This window comes from Alligator mississippiensis, chromosome 12 (genome assembly GCF_030867095.1).
Source record: "Alligator mississippiensis isolate rAllMis1 chromosome 12, rAllMis1, whole genome shotgun sequence".
NCBI classification, from domain to species: domain Eukaryota; kingdom Metazoa; phylum Chordata; order Crocodylia; family Alligatoridae; genus Alligator; species Alligator mississippiensis.
This window is the reverse complement of record NC_081835.1, coordinates 66,181,587-66,198,114: the sequence shown is the minus strand read 5'-3', so window position 1 is coordinate 66,198,114 and position 16,528 is coordinate 66,181,587. Positions and strand designations below refer to the sequence as shown.

Sequence of the window (16,528 nt, the reverse complement as noted above, 5' to 3'; positions counted from 1 at the left end):
CTTAATGGATTAGTTGCATCAGAAAATTTCCACCGATAAGCATCAATAGTTAACAATTGCGGATACTTTGCCCAACAAGTGCACAAAATAAAGCGAGAGAAGATCACTTCCAGAAAATATTTCCTGGATCTAGTGAAAATTGCAGGTACAGCTTCACTTGCCACGTTTATCTGGTGGTATTTACAACAATCTTGACAAGCCCATCACTTATTAAAAAGTAACTTGAAATAAAAGTAAGCTGTCGAGCAGCTCCACCAAAACCAAACCCTCTCTGCAAAGAAACGAAGAATAGCTATATAAGCAGAGCCGAGTAGCGACTGCAGCCTTGAAAAGCAGGTTCCCCTCTCACGTTTTACCATCTGTTGTGAAAAATATTCCAGAAATATAAATTACAACAACTGTTGCTAAGGCGTTATCGATCGCCACGTTTTCTCCCAGCTGAAGAAAAGTGCGGAGGGCTCAGCAGCCGTTAGACGAGCCGCGCCGTGCATGTTCCTGTTATGTCACAGGTAGCGTGGAAGAGAGCTCTTTTATGTTTCTTTTTGTCTTAAACTCAGACAGCTTTGTAAGCAGTAGTGTGTGGATTACGAGAGTTAGACAAAAGCAGGCGCGACTGGAAAGGGGGGGACGGCTCGGGGCATTTCCTGTCACTCAACACATTCCAGCTCACTAAAATTCCCCACACCCTTTCCCCCCCGTTTTTCTAATTGCAGTTATTTCAAATTCATTTTGCTGCGGCGGACGGTTGCTTTTTCCGTGCTGCATTCCTTCAGATTACACAAAGCACAGCTGGGGAAAATGGCTGGCATGTTCAGAAGCAAGTCACGATTGCACGCATGAGCACCTCGCACATCCATTTTTTTTTCTGCACAGCAGCTGGCTGACCTGTCTCGTCCACTGCTGGCCTATTGAGCGACCTGGACTGTCTGGTTTTGGCTCATGCCTTTGTCCATGTCTGGCTCAGTTCCTCTCTGTCTATATTTGCCTCCACTAGCCCTCCAGGCTACAGAAGTGTTTGGTTACATAAAACTCCCGATTTTAAACGGAATAAAAACTTTAAACTTTGCACGATTCTTTTAACTTTGTTCTTTTTTTTTTTAAATGTTGCCCCTCGCTAATATTTTTAAAGCCGACAAAGTGTCAGGAAAGGCTTTTTGTATTCATTCAGCATGCACTAACTGGTTTCGTAACTATCTCCAGCTGTGTTATATTATGAGATGTATATAAAAAGCTTCTGTTCGGAGAACAAAGGAACACGTGCAGAAATGAGACCGGAAAAAAATTCACTGACAGTATTTCAGTCGACAAGCTATTCCAGAGTAGTTGGCAACATTTCTAACAGGTATACTCTCAAAGAATATTTCAGACAAGAATTAAAATTCTTACCTAGTTAAGGAGACGGAGTCGTCCTGAACTGTTTGTTGCATTACAGACTTTTTTTGCAGTTGGGTGTCTGTCCAAAAAAAAGTTGTAGCCTGTGTAGGCAGGAGAGCAACTTCCCTGCAGCTCGAAAGGCAATTTTAGTGTAGAAATAGCACTCCCAGCCAGCACGGCATTCGGTGCCGTTGCACAAATGCAGCCATGAGTTTGTCACTGAATATCACAGGCTTGAAAGCAGGCTAGACGAGGTATTGAACCACTCCAGATTTCCTTGCAGCCCTGTCTGCTTCACTTGAATTGAACTATATATGACCCAGATGATGGACAGAAGCAAATTTAGTCATGTGCAGGGCTGGGACACAGCCTATTTGCTGATCCCTGGCAGTGCAGGGGTTTGTCTTCTGATTGGGCCATACCCTGATCATTGAAATGTGAAGCCCCATACCATTCAAAGGCTGTAATTCAGGACTGGCTGTTTGGGTGTCTAGTTGCCTTCACTTCTAGTGAAATGCTTTAAAGTTGTCTGTTTTATTTGGTATTGCTTCTCCCGTCTGAGACCAAACACCTGTCTCCCCCTCCCTTGCAGTGACACCGAACTAATATTCGTGAAAGAATAAAGAAGTGTTTTCCTTACTGACGCTCATCATGGATGCTCACGTACCAAACCCGATTGCTCAAGCAGTCATTACTTCAGGAGTTTATTTTATATTTTCAGACTGTTAGGGTGTGAATAACATCCTTGGAAAATAAGTTTTCCCAGGCTGGCATAAGAAAACGTGTTGCGGCGTTTTAAGGTGCATCAAAAATGCAGCGCAGATGAATCTGCTCGCTATCTGTAAGCAAATACATTTATGGTTCAGCATTTTCCCGAAGTCCTGGAAACTCTGTTTCATTTCCCTTTTGTGGGGTTGTCCCCCTTATTCTGGCGTCCAGTCACGTAGAGCAGTGCCACGAGGGTACTTGGAAAGCTTAGTCCCCAATGAGCTGTGACATAGCCTTTAATCATGCAAGACAGTCAGGGTCTGCTCTCATCAGCTTGTCTGAACTAGTGGACCTCGGGATTTATTTCTAGTCTTTCTGGGCCACTGGGAAACTAGGTCATTATACGGCACTGTCAGTTGTGACATTTTTGTTCAGCGCATGAAAGTAGCTTTCATTTATTTAATGTGAGTCGACTTCATATTCATACTTAAAGGCAGTAATGTGTCATAATAGGGTTCCAACACTTATAAATAAATTATACTGCAGGCTGCTGAAAAATTGCCGGGTTTGTCTCTTGTAGTAGAGCATTGGGATAATCCCACCCTATTGTTTTCCTAAACCTTTCCTAAAGGCGATGTAATATTAAGTCAACTTTCCATTCTCCCTGTCACGAACGAGACGGGCGGGCACGTTTCTGGTTGGAGACATGCAAAGTGCCGTTAAGGATGCTTTCAAGCAGGGCCACCCAAATGGATGGATCAATACCCGGCACCAGCGGGTCCCACTTGACGTCCCTTCAGAGCAGCCAAACGCAAAGCTGCTGGCCCCTCTGTTTTTCCCAGGCTCTCTGTCTGTCTGTCTGTCTCTAACGTGAGCGTGCGCTGGGCGAGGGTAACAGGGCACTTCGGTTTGTGCCCTCTGCAGAGTGCCATTGCATCGGAGGATTTTGCACCCTGATTTGTTTTATTCTGTGGGAATGGAAAACTTGGGAACAGGACTCTTGAGTGAACGGGTCCCTTCCTTTTCTTACCTCTCTCTCCTGCTCTCCCTCTCTTTTCCCCCTACCTGTTCCCAGCTCCCCACATTTTTCTCCCTCTCCTCCGAGAGCGCGCGTCTGTCACGGGGAGCCAAGTGTTGCCGATGAGTGGGATATGGGACATGTAAACATCCCACTCTCACCAGACATCCTCCTTTCTTCCACTTAGGTCAGGCTCTCTTAGGTACAGATGCCACACGGAGATATGCAAGTCGGGGAAGTCACCCCCCCCCCCCCCCAAAAGCAATCGAGTAATAATGCAGTCTGCTGCTCTGATAAAAGGAAGCAGCTGTTTACATAGTACCAAGTGGAGGATAACAGGGACCAGACACATTTAACCTTGCCTCCCACCTCTGCCAGCTCCCAGCCATTTTCACTACAAGAGCTTTTTGTTGGGGGGGGGGGGAGGGGGGTTAAGACTTCACTGATGACATCAGCCATGCTAGTGGCAAGAGCATGGTTTTGTTTTGGAGGTGGCTGCATCAAACCACCTGGACAGGTTTTTGAGGCGGCTACATCCAGTCTTTTACAGGCTTTTCCTCCGGTTCCTTCAGCTACCTGCATCAGTCCCCACCCCCCTGTACAATGCTTGGCGAAGGAGCCACGCCACCAAGCAGCTCGTGTCGTTTGGACCCCATATAACAAACAGCAGAGTAGACTCAGCTTTTCAGAAGTGATGGATGGATGGGACTGGCTCGCTATTCTCCAGTTCCTGCTATGCAACAGAAGCAATCCCGGTGCTGCACAGACACGCTCTGCCCCCATCTAAAGCCAACAGGGCCTCATGAAAAATGTGCGCTGGCTTTTTATACATGTGTACTTTTGTTTAATACTCAACCCCTTGCTATTCTTGTTCCTGCTGCTTGAGCCACAGCTTCTTGTCTCGTGCGTGGAGTTTCTAGGAAAGCTGCATGCCTCGTCACGCTGGTTACAGGCGGCATAAAGTAATCTGTACGTACACAGCTTTGTTAACCTGTGAATTTCGAAGCGCTTGACGACCATAACTTAACGTGGAGCATCGCACAGGGAGGCTGGTAAACTGGAGGGACCAGGTTCGAAGCGTATTTCTCAGGACCAGGTGGAGAACTAAGAGCAGAGTTGAATCTTTGTCCCTAATCGGTGCTCCAGCTAAAATGTAATGAAAAACATTATGCCATTTCTTATTAGATTGTTTACTCCCAAGTCCACAGCCTCAGGACCGAAACAGTAATGCACTTATCCAAATTTAATGAAACTCAATCTGACTCACTCCTGCCATTTATAAGGTTTCTAATAGTCATTCTTGCATCTGACTACTTCCATCATTTTCAAGATTTCCAATAGCAGCTCTTTGACAGTGAGTTTTCCCTTCAGGGATGATTGTTATGCAGTTAAACAGTGCAGTTATGTTACAAAGATGACAGTGGAGATCCAAGACGCTCTGCATTTAAGCCAGTGGTTCTCAGCCTGTTTGCCATAACAGGCCCCATTTGCAGCTCGCCATGTGTTGTGTTATGCGGGCTGCACCTATGCAACTTCCTCTGTGTCCATTTAACAGGATGTCATGTGGGCCGCAGCAGTGCGCTGATTGGGCCACGTGGCCCACGGGTTGAGAACCACTAACTTAACCAATTTCCACCAGTAGCCAATACACAGGTAACGGATGTTTTGTTACAGCGTAAGCAATACGACTAGGGACTGGCATTGCATTAAGCTGTTAAATCAAATATTCGGTTGTGCATACAAGAGTGCTACTCCCCTTTTTCACCTTTTTGACCAACAACAGTCTCTTCCAGCTGTGCATGTTGCCACGGCTCTCCAGGCCTTCCTAGCCCTCGAGGGTGGGTTGCTGCCCTGCGCTGCGTCGAGGGCATCTGGTCAATGATTTGGAAATTGAAATTAAGTCCCTGTGCGTTTTGTTAAGCAGATGTGATGAACACTGGGTGCATTGCATCTCTTTCCCTTCCACACTCCTCTCCTTTGTTCCATCACAGCCTGCATCTCTTGGGCATCGGGATGTATTGCAAGGCTTATTTTAGCCATCTTTTCGGAGTAAGTTTTCAAGCATGGAGGAATCCATTTTAGCGGGTGGGGAAGACCTTGAGGTCAGCTCTATTTGCTGATGACACGTAGAATTATTCTGCCCCTGGAGCACCATTTCCCAGAGTGCTAGGCATATCTCCCAAAGGGCCTCCAAAGGTTTTTGGGTTCAAGGTGCATGTGAATCATGATAGCAAATGCCACGATGTTGGTGCATCTTGGGAGGGGCGTGTTTGGAGCCCAGACCCTGCTCAGACGTCTGCTGTACAGCAGAGGCTTGCTGCCGTCCGGCCCTTGGGACACAGCCGGAACAATCCTTGGTTTTTAACAGAAAAATTAAAGTGTGAGGCTGTCTGCAGGCAATTTGGCGCTCTGCCGGCACGGTCTGCAGAGGCTCTGGGCCACCAGTGGCTTTGACAAAATCCCGTGCTTGGCTTTAGAGATCCACTGCATGGATTTCCAAGTAATGAGATCTCTTAATGCAAAATCCCCCCACGCTGCCTGTGCTAATGCTTTAATCTTGTGTCTTGCACTGAAAAAAAGGCAAATTTTGCTGGGACTTTTGCACTGAGGAAAAAGATGCTGCTCAGTCTGTCATGTACGTTCTGCAGGCATCCAGCACTGACTAGGTCAGGCTCTAGCGGCTGCATTTTGGCATCTCTGATTTATGGATAAGAAGGCCCATATTAGTTAGCAGCGGGCGCATCTACGTATTAGGGCACAGTAAAGTAATTAATTCTGCCGTAAGATAGTATTGTCGGGGACAGAGCTATCTTACAGCAGTCGTTTACTGCACCAAAACATGTGTGTAGACAGTGACGGGGTGGGGGGCAGACTCCTACCTGCTACCCAGCCACACGGCTCCGCAGCGCCAGCACCTTTGTGCATCAGCCAGTCCCTCCACTGCCTGATGCTGTCACCTGGAGCCCCCACCTCCCCGTGCCTCCTGTCAGCCCAGCTCTGCTCCATCCCACTTCGAATTGTCCCTGCTGTCCGGGGCGCACGTTTAGATGCTGCGCCTGGGAGCAGTTTACTCTGGCTCAAACTGCTCCAGAGTTTAGTGTATCACCTTAATTGCACGTGTAGATGCACCCAATTACTTCCTGCCTTGAACAGGTTTTTAGTCCATTAAAATAATCATCTAAAGAGGATGCTGTAATTCCCAAAGTTCTTGGGGCTCTTTGCAAAAGCAAATTTTAGCCCATATAGCAATAAAATAATAGAGTCCAGCAAAAAACCCAACCTTCTTCCTTTGTGCTTCACAATGACCTTGATGCATTAGAAAAATAGTCTGAAAGAAATAGGCTGAAATTCAATGAGGACAAGCACAAAGTACAATACTTACAAAGGACCGGTCCAGTACGAAATGGGGATGCCTGGCCAGGCTGCAGCATTAGAGAAGAGGATGAAGGATTTGTAATGAATCACATGTTGAATGTGAATCAACAAGGTAAAGTTGTTGGAGACACACTTCTGTTTCTCCGCTGTGTTGCAAGGCACAGGGAACGGATTCTTCTTCACCGTTCAGCACTGGCGAGATCCTACTTCAGCACTACGCAGCAACTATGCAGCACAAGTGCAACGCGGTAGAGCGTTGCACTTGAAGAAAGGTCTGGATAAATTAGAGCAAGTTTGCAGGAGAGCAACAAAAATAATTAGATGTCTAGAAAACAGGACAAATGAGGAAAGGTTGTAATTGAGATTATTTAGTCTGGAGAAGAGAAGAGACACGAGAGGATTTGATAACAGTCTTGAAAAACAAAAAGGGGTTTTATAAGAAGACAGCGATCAGTTGTTACCATATGTCCAGTGGGGACAGGACAGTGTATTAGGCTAAAATTGCAATAGGGAGATTTAGGAGGAGCTTCCTAACTAATGAGGATGGCTGAGCACTGGCCCAGATTATCCGGGGCGGGTGTGGAAACTCCCTCACTGCAAGTCTTTACGAGTAGGTCAGAAAAACATCTGCCAGTGGTGGCAGACTGCTGCTACCCTCAGGTTGTTCAGCAGAAACAGAGGAAGGTTGACTGATTTTGCAGGTATCCCGGTGTTTCTTGTGAATGGGTGAAGCCTGCCTGGGGCGTGCTGCAGTATCCAGTGTGCGGGGGAACAGAGAGAGACCTCCTGTCTCCGCCGGCATCCTACCCAGTACTGACAGTGGTGACTGCCTAGAGCTGCCTTTAGATAAAGCCCTACTGTGATGTCTGGAAGTACTGACCATCCTTGAGGATTAGCCAGCTGTAGCTGAAACCCCTCCATGCTCTTTGAAAAGAAGAAAACTCCAGTTGCCCACCTCTCCTCGGGCACGGCTGCTTTAGATGGAGCTATCTCTGAGGTTGTGTGTACAGTGCCTATCACGCTGGGGCCCTAACTACAAGACAAACAACAAGTAAAAGAAAATAACAAGTAGTTGTAGGCCAAAACCAGGGTTAGCTGCTATTTAATATTAACCGCTGATAAAGATGTTTGTCTGGCTGTGCTGTTCTGCTGAATAGAAAATGGAGGCACACGGGAGGGCATGCTCGACCGCAAGCTTACCTACCTTCCCTTGGCATCTTAAGCATCTTCCCCAAATACATAGCTTTTCTCCACCTCTTTCAGAACGACCAGCCTTTCCTTCAGCAGCTGATTTGTCCATGCTTCAGGTAGCTGCTCTGTACCTATGTACTGGTTCTGCATTTCAAATGCCATGCAAGCATTAGGTAAAGCCTCCCAGCACTCTAACAAAGGCATGAAGTCCTATTTGATAGTGGGAGGTGTGAGGAAATAGCCACAGAAGTTAAACGATTTGGGCAGCGACATGCTGAAGGCCCCAGTGTATGTGATGCAATGGGGTTAAACTTGAGATCTCCCCCGTCTGACTGAAGTCATTGTGTGTTTCTCGGGGGCGCAGAGCTATTTTACTGCTACCGACGTGGGCCCTCTCAAACTGGAATCAGAAATAGCGCGTTCCTTGGACCGCAAACAGATGACTGCGAAGCCTTTGCAAGGAAGAGGAATTGGCCACTAAGAAACTTTGACGGGACTTGATGGAGACGGCACCACTGCAGAGCTCCGAGAACAGTTCGGGATCGACGCGGGGAATAACTCACGGGTCACTCTGCTGTGAACCTCTCCCGAGCAACGTTCGTGCCATGTTGGTTGGCTGGGGGAGTGGGACCATGAGTGTTTGGAGTTAATTTTTTATTGGGGAGTAGTCGAGTCCAGAATTTTTGAGGTTATCTGTATAGTTAATGATATCTCATCTTTGACATCAAAGTTAACGCTAGTTCCGTATCTAGCAGGTGTATAGTTAATACGGTTAGTTATTGAACAGCCTGCGTTGATGGAATGGCTTGCAGCTTTTTCTGCATATGTTTTAGGGCCTTCTCTGAACCCTGTCTGCAGCCCTTAAAATGGATTTAGGCTACCCTTCTTTCTGTTCCCGCTCTATCCATGTATAAGGAATTTCACATTTTTATGTAGTGCTTCACATTCAGTGCGGAGTCCAGATTGTTAATCCTCACAATGTTCCTGATGAGCAGGGTGGGTGAGGTGTGGTGATCCGCTGCGCAGAGGGGGAGCCTGAGACGAGGGAAAGTGAGTTACCCAAGGCCAGGAAGCAAGTCGGTGGCAGAGCTAAAATCGGACCACGGGACCTCTTGCTCTAACCCACGGGCTCATTCTCCTAGGCTAGATTGCCTTTCTTATTAGCAGCAGAACTGGCCCAAATTGCAGTCGAAATACGGGACGCCTGTCCATGTTCCTGTAATGCAGAGAACATTTATGTCCCAAAGAACAAAAAGCTGCAGTTTAGCACTCTGCCAGTTCCATTTTGCTGTCGTCGTCTCAGCAGTTGTCACCTTCTGTGACCATCAAGCAGATAAAGCATCTATCTTTGTCGTGGTGCCTCAAGAAGGAAGTGCGCCATCTTAAAGGGCATAAAAAATGAGCTCTGCAGCACATACTTGCACAATGCACATAATGAAAATCACCAGAATTAAAGTTTCATTTGGCGAACGCTACTTTCCGTCTCCTCTATCGGCCCCTTGCTACAGACCCGATGGGGAGCAGACACACTTCTGCAGTTTATACATGCGTTATTTTTTTTGTCCTCCCGGTTATTTTAGTGCTTGAGATTGCAGAGCCTGTAGTATGTTTATTTTAAAGAGCTGCTGTCCCACCGCTTGGAGAAAACATGCTAAAACCTTCCATTTAGAGACAATTCTCCTGATATTGGAGTGCTTTTTTTTCTTCATTTTTTTTTTTTTTTTTTTTTACTACTAAGGGAAATTTGCATGAAAATGGAATCATTGTTTCTGAAGAGTTCCATCTGCTCCCGCGGCTTATTCTTCAGCTGAAGCCATAATCCTCTGTTTGTGACATTTCCCAGTGAAGAGATTTTCAGCTTTTGTTATAATTTCAACACAACATTTCGGGAAAGAGGAAATGCAGAAGTTTCACCCTAAAACTGCTGTTCTAGGCCATATCAGAACCACATAAAAGCCCATATACAAGTCGTGCTGTCCCTCTACAGGAGCTGAATTAATAGCAACTAGTAAATTAGAGTGCCGGTGCAGAGATGGGAGGGCACAGCTCCTTCCTCATGAAACGCTGATCATTTCAGATCTGATTGAGAAAGGAATCATTATTTATGGGTGTCTTTGGTGCAGCTATGACTCCCTTATCTGGTGCCTAGGTATGGTGCCGAGTCTGTGTTACCCCTGTGTAGGGTAGATGGAGAGGGGAAAGCTAAGTCCCTTAAATGAGCATTAACCAGAACTGAAGAGCCGGATTTCTCTCCAGCAGTTACTAAAGATCTGTAGCATGCATCATTTAGTAGCTTTCAAGGCACTCTATCTGAATTGGGAGACTACACCGCAAATGACAGTCGAAAAAAGCCTTGCGATTCCTCGTATCCATGGAATTGGAGCATCTCGCACCCTCTGCGCGGCGGCTATTGGGTGCGTATTGCTACGTAATGCACCTACTCTCTGCTGAAGCTGCAGGAAATGGAAAACCCGATCTGCTGTGAAGTTATACTTGTCTTGCTAGGACCTCTGTCGCTATGCAGAAATACAGCAGGAAAGTGGGTCACAGAACTAAGCGCCGCTTCCTGAGCAGCTAAGACACGGCAAATTTAACTTAAAGGGAAAACACCGCTGAAAATGTGAGGAGAAGAGAAGATCACAAGAACCTAGCTGCAGAAGATGGCAAAAGCATGGCTGCGATAAGCCTGCTTCTTAAATATAATTGCAAGAGAAGCAGCAATCCCGTTTTACATCCTAATCGAAGGGGTTGCTTTTTGCATCTTGTTGAAGCAAATCTTGTGCGTGCAGCTCAGGTGAAGCCTCGAACAATGTGGCATGGTAATTCTAGTTAAATTCAGAAAATCCAGTGCTTTCCTGACTTCAGATTTGGCTTTTTCTTGGGTGGTTTTAAGTGTGGTAAGAAGCTAGGATGATGTACTTGCTATGGGGGCCATTTCTTTGGCATCAGCACTGGCCAGGAGGTCTAGGCTTCTCTCCCCTGCCATCGTGGCCGATCGTTCGCGGTCTCCAGACGATGGCTGTCATCGCAGCGCTTTCCTTCTTTCCCCAAAGGGAGCTGCTCCACAGGCTGGTCTGAAACGCCCAGCCGTTCGAGAGCATGCAGCCTGAGCGGGATGCTCTCTCTGCTGCTACGTTTGGGTCCTTTAATACTATGCTCGGGTTCCCATATGCAGGCTCCCTCGCCTTCACCTTACAGGGATGGGGGATTGTGGCCCCACTGCTTTTGGTTTTCAGGATCTGAGCTGCCCCTCCAGGCCCCCGGTAAGAGAAGCACAGCCTTTCCCAGGCTTGTGGACACTCTGGGTTTATGATTGGCCTCTTTGGGGCCACATGAGGGTACGTAAGACCTGGCATTTATTGGGTCTGGGAGGTGCATTGAGCCCAGTGTCCTGTCTCACGCAGTGGCATGTAGCGGGTGTTCAAGGGGAGGGTGACAAGGGCATGTCCAGGATTTTCCATTCCCTGCTCCTCTCCCAGTGCAGCGTCCAGCAGCGTGAAAGCAAACAGACACGGACTTCATCAAGGGTTCCCAAAGCTCCTCGCTCCGTACCGGAGGTAGCACAGGATATATACGGATCCAGATGAAATACCGAATGCCTGCAGGGTTTTCCTACCTCCATTTCCTTGCCACTCTTTAGCATTTCAGAGCACGGCTCGGCATCCTCAAAGGGGTCCAGGGTCACCCTCTCCAGAACGTGGCGTGCGTGTCTGTCCTGTGCATCTAGTAGAAAGTGGCTCTGTCCTGACGTGTCCTCCCTCTCTCGGGGACAACTGGTGAGAGATCGGTGTCTTTATAACCTTTCGCCCCTCTGTCAGGTGACTCTGATCAGCCTGGCCAGGGGACCAGAGTCCCTCACCAGGGGACCACTTGTCTAGGTCCCATCCTTTCAGAGTCAGGCTCAAGAAGCTGGTTTGCTCGGGGTAGCCCAATGACACCCATCTCTGACAATCATGCCATTTGAGGTGTCCCTATTTTGTCCCAGAATTTTGTAACGTGAGGCTTTTATCTCAACAAGAAGGCGAAAGACAGTGGAGAAGACCCCCATCCCCACATCCAGACTGGAGGTTGCAGCCCCCAGCATAAAACAGAGTTCCTTACCTGTGCAGACACACTTCAGATCATCTCCACCACGCAAATTGAATTGCGAGGCTAGGAGGTTTCTTACAGAAGACCCTGACTGCTCTTAGAAGAAAAATGAATTGCTGACTCCTCAAACGTGTCCTAATTTATACCTAGTTATCCAGGGGAGTATCTGCTTAGACCATGCGGGAGGCTCCCGCACCATCGGTTGTCTTCCTCACAAATCCGGGCTGGGGAGACCCATCTCTGTGAGGTGTGCACGGCTCCCTCGCCATCTCTTTTCTCCAGAGTGAATCGGATTATTTAGTGCCTCAGTTGAAAGTCAGGCAAACTCCTCTGGATTAAAGAGAAGTGAGACTATTATTTATTGCATTAGAAAAGAGCTGAAAGGTTTGCTTTCAGTTGGATGTTTCCCGCACAGTGTTTAGAAGAAAGGGCTGCGTTGTTCATTTGAGGTCTAGAGGATGACAGGTATGCCGGTCCTTTCATCTGCTTGGCTTTGGCTTCCTACCCTGTGTTCATTTACCCACTTCGGGTTGTGTACGGTGCACAGAAACGGGGGATGAACTAGGCATTATTTCATCATTTACTCCGCAGCTTTTCCAGTTGTTCTCAAAGCTGGATTTGAGAACTGATGTAAACTTGTTTCTTCAGTGTTTGCATTGCCACAGCCCACTGCATGTGATTTGGAAGGAAGATGTTTTTGTACTGTTTGCAAGTAAAATTCCCTCATTTTGTGGTCTCGTATTAAAAATATATTTGGGTTTTTGTAGTGTGTGTGTGTGTGGGGGGGGGGGTGTTTTTGTATGAACAAAGCAACTGGAAGGCATGGCCTACATATAAATTCTGTACTCTGTGTAGTGTAGTTATAAATGAGACCAGAAATTACATGCAGCTTTCTGATTTAATGTTCTGTGACATATTGAGTCTATGTTTTAGCCTACAGAACTCCACAGCTGTGCCCTCATTCTCTCTTTCTTGTGATCTCAACATCCCTGCCTTTTAAGGCATTGCTATTCTTGGATCTCAGCGGGACACCATGTTAGACTGTCACTGTATACTCCGCAGCATTGCCATTGTGCAAAGCAGCTCCTCATTGGCCTTTCAAATAATATATGCAAGAAAAAGTTCATGGCAATTTAGTTAGTGGGTAACAACGGCATCTATATCCAGCGTACTCTGAGCTGCATTGTACATGCTGGCATACATTAAAGCGTAGTGGTAAGGAAGTAAGTGATAAGTGTCGTGAAAGGCTTTCCTATCCGATTGCAATGCAGCCAATTCTGTTATTTCTAAATGGGCAAGATTTATATCTGCAGTGGCAGTTTAGGCACAGGTTAGCGTCTGCCTCGAGCCGGGGGCTTTGCTTGCTGCCCCGCGGTTCTTTGCACAACATGTGTCTCTGCAGTAGTAGATCATAACCTACCTTTTGCTTCAACCCAGTCCTAGCCACGTACGCATGGCTTGGTTTGGGTGTTCGCTCCAATTGTTGCCTCCGTCGCGATGCGGAGTCGCTTGAGGTGACAGCCGACCAGGGGAGTCAAGGGCAGGGGAAGTGTCCGAAGGCCGGCGGGGGAGCTCGCTGGATGCCATATCACACGACTCCTACTTGGAGGAGCTGCATGGATTTAGGAAATAATTGTGATGTGACAAGGGGAAAATTGCAATTTTAAAATAATCTGCATATTTTTATTATAATAGTCAAAATGACAAGATTTGGGGCAATTTCTCTCTTCCCCCGCACTTAAAAAAAATTTTTTTTTTTAGATTACTAGCCTTGTGTCAGGTCAGCAGCCTTAGGAATAAACCCAGACACGCAATGAAATCGGCATTCAAAAAATGTAACTTGGAAATCTCGAAGAGGACTTGTAGAGATGATCATTTTAACTTCAAATCTGCTCCTTACCTTTTTCCTTTAAGATGATCTTACATTTTCTATAATCTCTGTCATCCTGAAGGATCCCTCGGGCTAAACGGCAGTGCGCTGCATTGTGGGAATGCTTATGGAAATCGGCACGGACCCAGCAAAGCTGACTGAATTTCAGCTGGCAGTGCTGAAGGTTGCCCGTGGACGGGTGCATCTGTGTATGCGCACCGCTGAAGCAGACGGAGCGCAAGCAGCCATGCGGTGCAGCTGTGCCTCCGATGCCACGAGGCCCCTCTGCCTCCAGAGCAAAATGGGCAGAGAGGTTTATTCCAAGCAAGCAAGCTGCCATTTTCACGCACCTAGTGCAACGAGAAGGAATGCAGTCAGAGTCGTACCAGCGTGTCCCCTTTAATGGGTTTGATTAATTTTTGATGGGCCTATTGATCTGGCAGTGTGAACCGAAGGAAGTGCAGTAATGCAGTTCACTTGGGGGAATGAAAAGTCTCAGTCTCTAGTTCTTGTTCTCGTTCGGGCTCGTGCTTTTTGTGCACTTGCCTTTCCTCCTCTTGTTCGGGATGTGCCTATACTCATTCATTTAAAAATAAATAAATGCTCAGTGTTGGCACTGTGAAGTGATCCGTGGTAGAGCTGCCCTGTGCCTAACTACATGTCCTTTATTTTAGCCTAAACGTTTTATTGTGGCACACTTTGCCACTCTGATGCAGGTGTAAAGGTGCAGTCCTGCGGCTGGGCGGTTGCACCAAGTGTGGGAGAGCTGTCTTCCCCTTTCCCCCTTTTGTTTAACGAGGGAGCCCAAGCACTTCAGCAGCACAGATGACTGGAGCTGACCAGGCGTGATCCCCAGAGAGCTCGGAGCCAGCCCTTCGCCACTGCGATGAGATGTGTCCCAAGGCTGCGCCTGGAGAGGTGGGAGGAAGTCTGTGGATGCCAGGGCCTCGCTGTTAAAGTCTTTCCTTGTCCCTGGAGTCACTTTTTTAATCTACATAGAGTTGGTGCTCTCTCTAAACAGCTGTAACCCTCAAAGATACATGCCCATTTTTTAGGCTAAGGCTCTGTATCTTTTTACAAACGTTTTCTCACAGCTGTGATACCAGATCAGATTTGCTTCTGGCTGCAATCTCGCTCAGAGGAAGTGGGAGTGATGAGTGGTAAGTGGGTCTATATATGCCCGGAGTGACTGTCTGACTTGTTCACTATAGGTCTGTTTGATGCAGACCCTGGCATTTCTCCTGATCTGTTGATACCAATGGTAGTAAAACTCAGAACATAAAAGTACATGGCATGGGAAGATGTGGACTGCTCCAGTGAGCCCGCAGAGTATGGACCAGCCAGTGGCAGGAGCCAGCTGGGGCACAGGGGCTCACGTCCAGCCCTGTGACTTGCCCCTGCACAACCCAGGGCTTGGCATCCATCTCTGTGCCTCTTTCCTCTCCCTTTACCCCAGTGAGTTAACTAACGGTATGCCTTTGGACAGGGGCTAGCAAAATGGAGCTGTAACCTGGGTTTGGGCCATTCAGTACAACCAGAATATAAATAAATGATCTTTAAAAAAAAAAAAAATCCACAAGTGTTCATCTGCCTGCGTGTTTGACTGATGCAGCAAGGAGGTTCTGGAAATGCCTTTAAGTCCCCTCGATTTGCTGAGCAAAGAGGTCACGACAAGCAGCAGGTTTTCATCCGGAAAGCAAGAAGATTCAGCAGTTGTGAAGGACGTACTGCAGTAAAAATACCAGAAAGTCTGTCACGTTCATTAAAATTGACTTTGCCGTCTTGGTACCTATCCAAATGATTTAGTGCTGCCAGCTATAGACAGGATTCTTGTGAAAAGGTAAAAAGCCTTAATTTTGCTACTCTTGCTTTGGAGTGGGGTGCAATTTATGCCAAGCCACTGTGGAGGCATTATGTAAAACCTGAAGGAACTGCAGCCACAGTTGGTCTGGTTTTGAAGCACGCCTGCTTTTTTGGCGTCCCCAAATTACCCCTTGTCCACTGTCTGTACTGTATTTACTCATGCACTTTCAGGTCAGGACGTTGGTTTTCCAAGTTTCTTGATGGCATGGGCTTTAAGTATGTTAAAGCCTTGAGGAGGGTTATGGTGGTGCATAAATCACAGCAGAAAGCTCTTAAGTAGCTTACTGTGTCATAAAACTTTTATCGTTATCTTTCTTGAACTTGGTCACTTTGAGATGGAGCAGACCTGAGACCTATAAAAATTGTTTGCTTTCTGTTGTGACAAGTTAACTTCCGTCTCGAAGTACATAATGGCGACCCAGTACTTCAGGATGAGGAGTGTAGTCTGAAATGCTGAATGACAGCTTGGGCAGCTGACAACACTTGCAATTTCTCTCTCCGAAAGCATATATATATATATATATATATATTGCAGATAGAAACTTGTGTTAGATATCAAGGCCATGCCAGATTCTTTAGAAACAAATTCTTGCCTGCTGGATCTACATATAGAGTGCTTAAAGAGTAAATTAAAAGGCTACAGGATGGTCTCTTATGGGATATAGCACAGTAAGCTACAGGGTATTAATGATTGTTGCTGGGTGGCAACTTTATTGTACGATGTTGGGTGGGCAGTTAGTTTAATGAATGGCACTTGTCCGTTGCTCTGTGATCCAGTTCATGAGACAGATAAGTTAAATTTCCTAAATCTAAATTGAAAGCATAAAAATAAATTTAGTATGAACTATCAGTTGGGCTACTTAAAAGCCAGTACCTAACTTAAGGAAGGTGGGTTGTTTGCTACTGTCTTATATTTGTAAGAGTCAGCATACTAGATCAGGAATTTGGATCCTGTAAAATCTTGAATTCATTGGCTGAGAAGAAACGACTGTCACAAAAGCACTACTCTTCAGGGCCTCCAAACGTGTGTGAAGACTATA

At 46.7% G+C, this 16,528-nt stretch overlaps 1 protein-coding gene and 1 long non-coding RNA gene across 4 annotated transcripts in view; one reads left to right on the top strand and one right to left on the bottom strand.

The window, feature by feature from the left end:
• Positions 1 to 1,672, bottom strand: part of LOC109285059 (uncharacterized) — a 35,242-nt gene extending 33,570 nt beyond the window's left edge. For both annotated transcript variants that reach the window (XR_002092727.2, XR_009455963.1), the window contains exon 1: positions 1,387 to 1,672. This is a non-coding gene — a long non-coding RNA (uncharacterized LOC109285059). The remainder of the gene's footprint in view (positions 1 to 1,386) is intronic.
• NR6A1 (nuclear receptor subfamily 6 group A member 1) overlaps positions 1 to 16,528 on the top strand; it is a 159,579-nt gene that overhangs the window by 72,170 nt on the left and 70,881 nt on the right. The window lies entirely within an intron of this gene.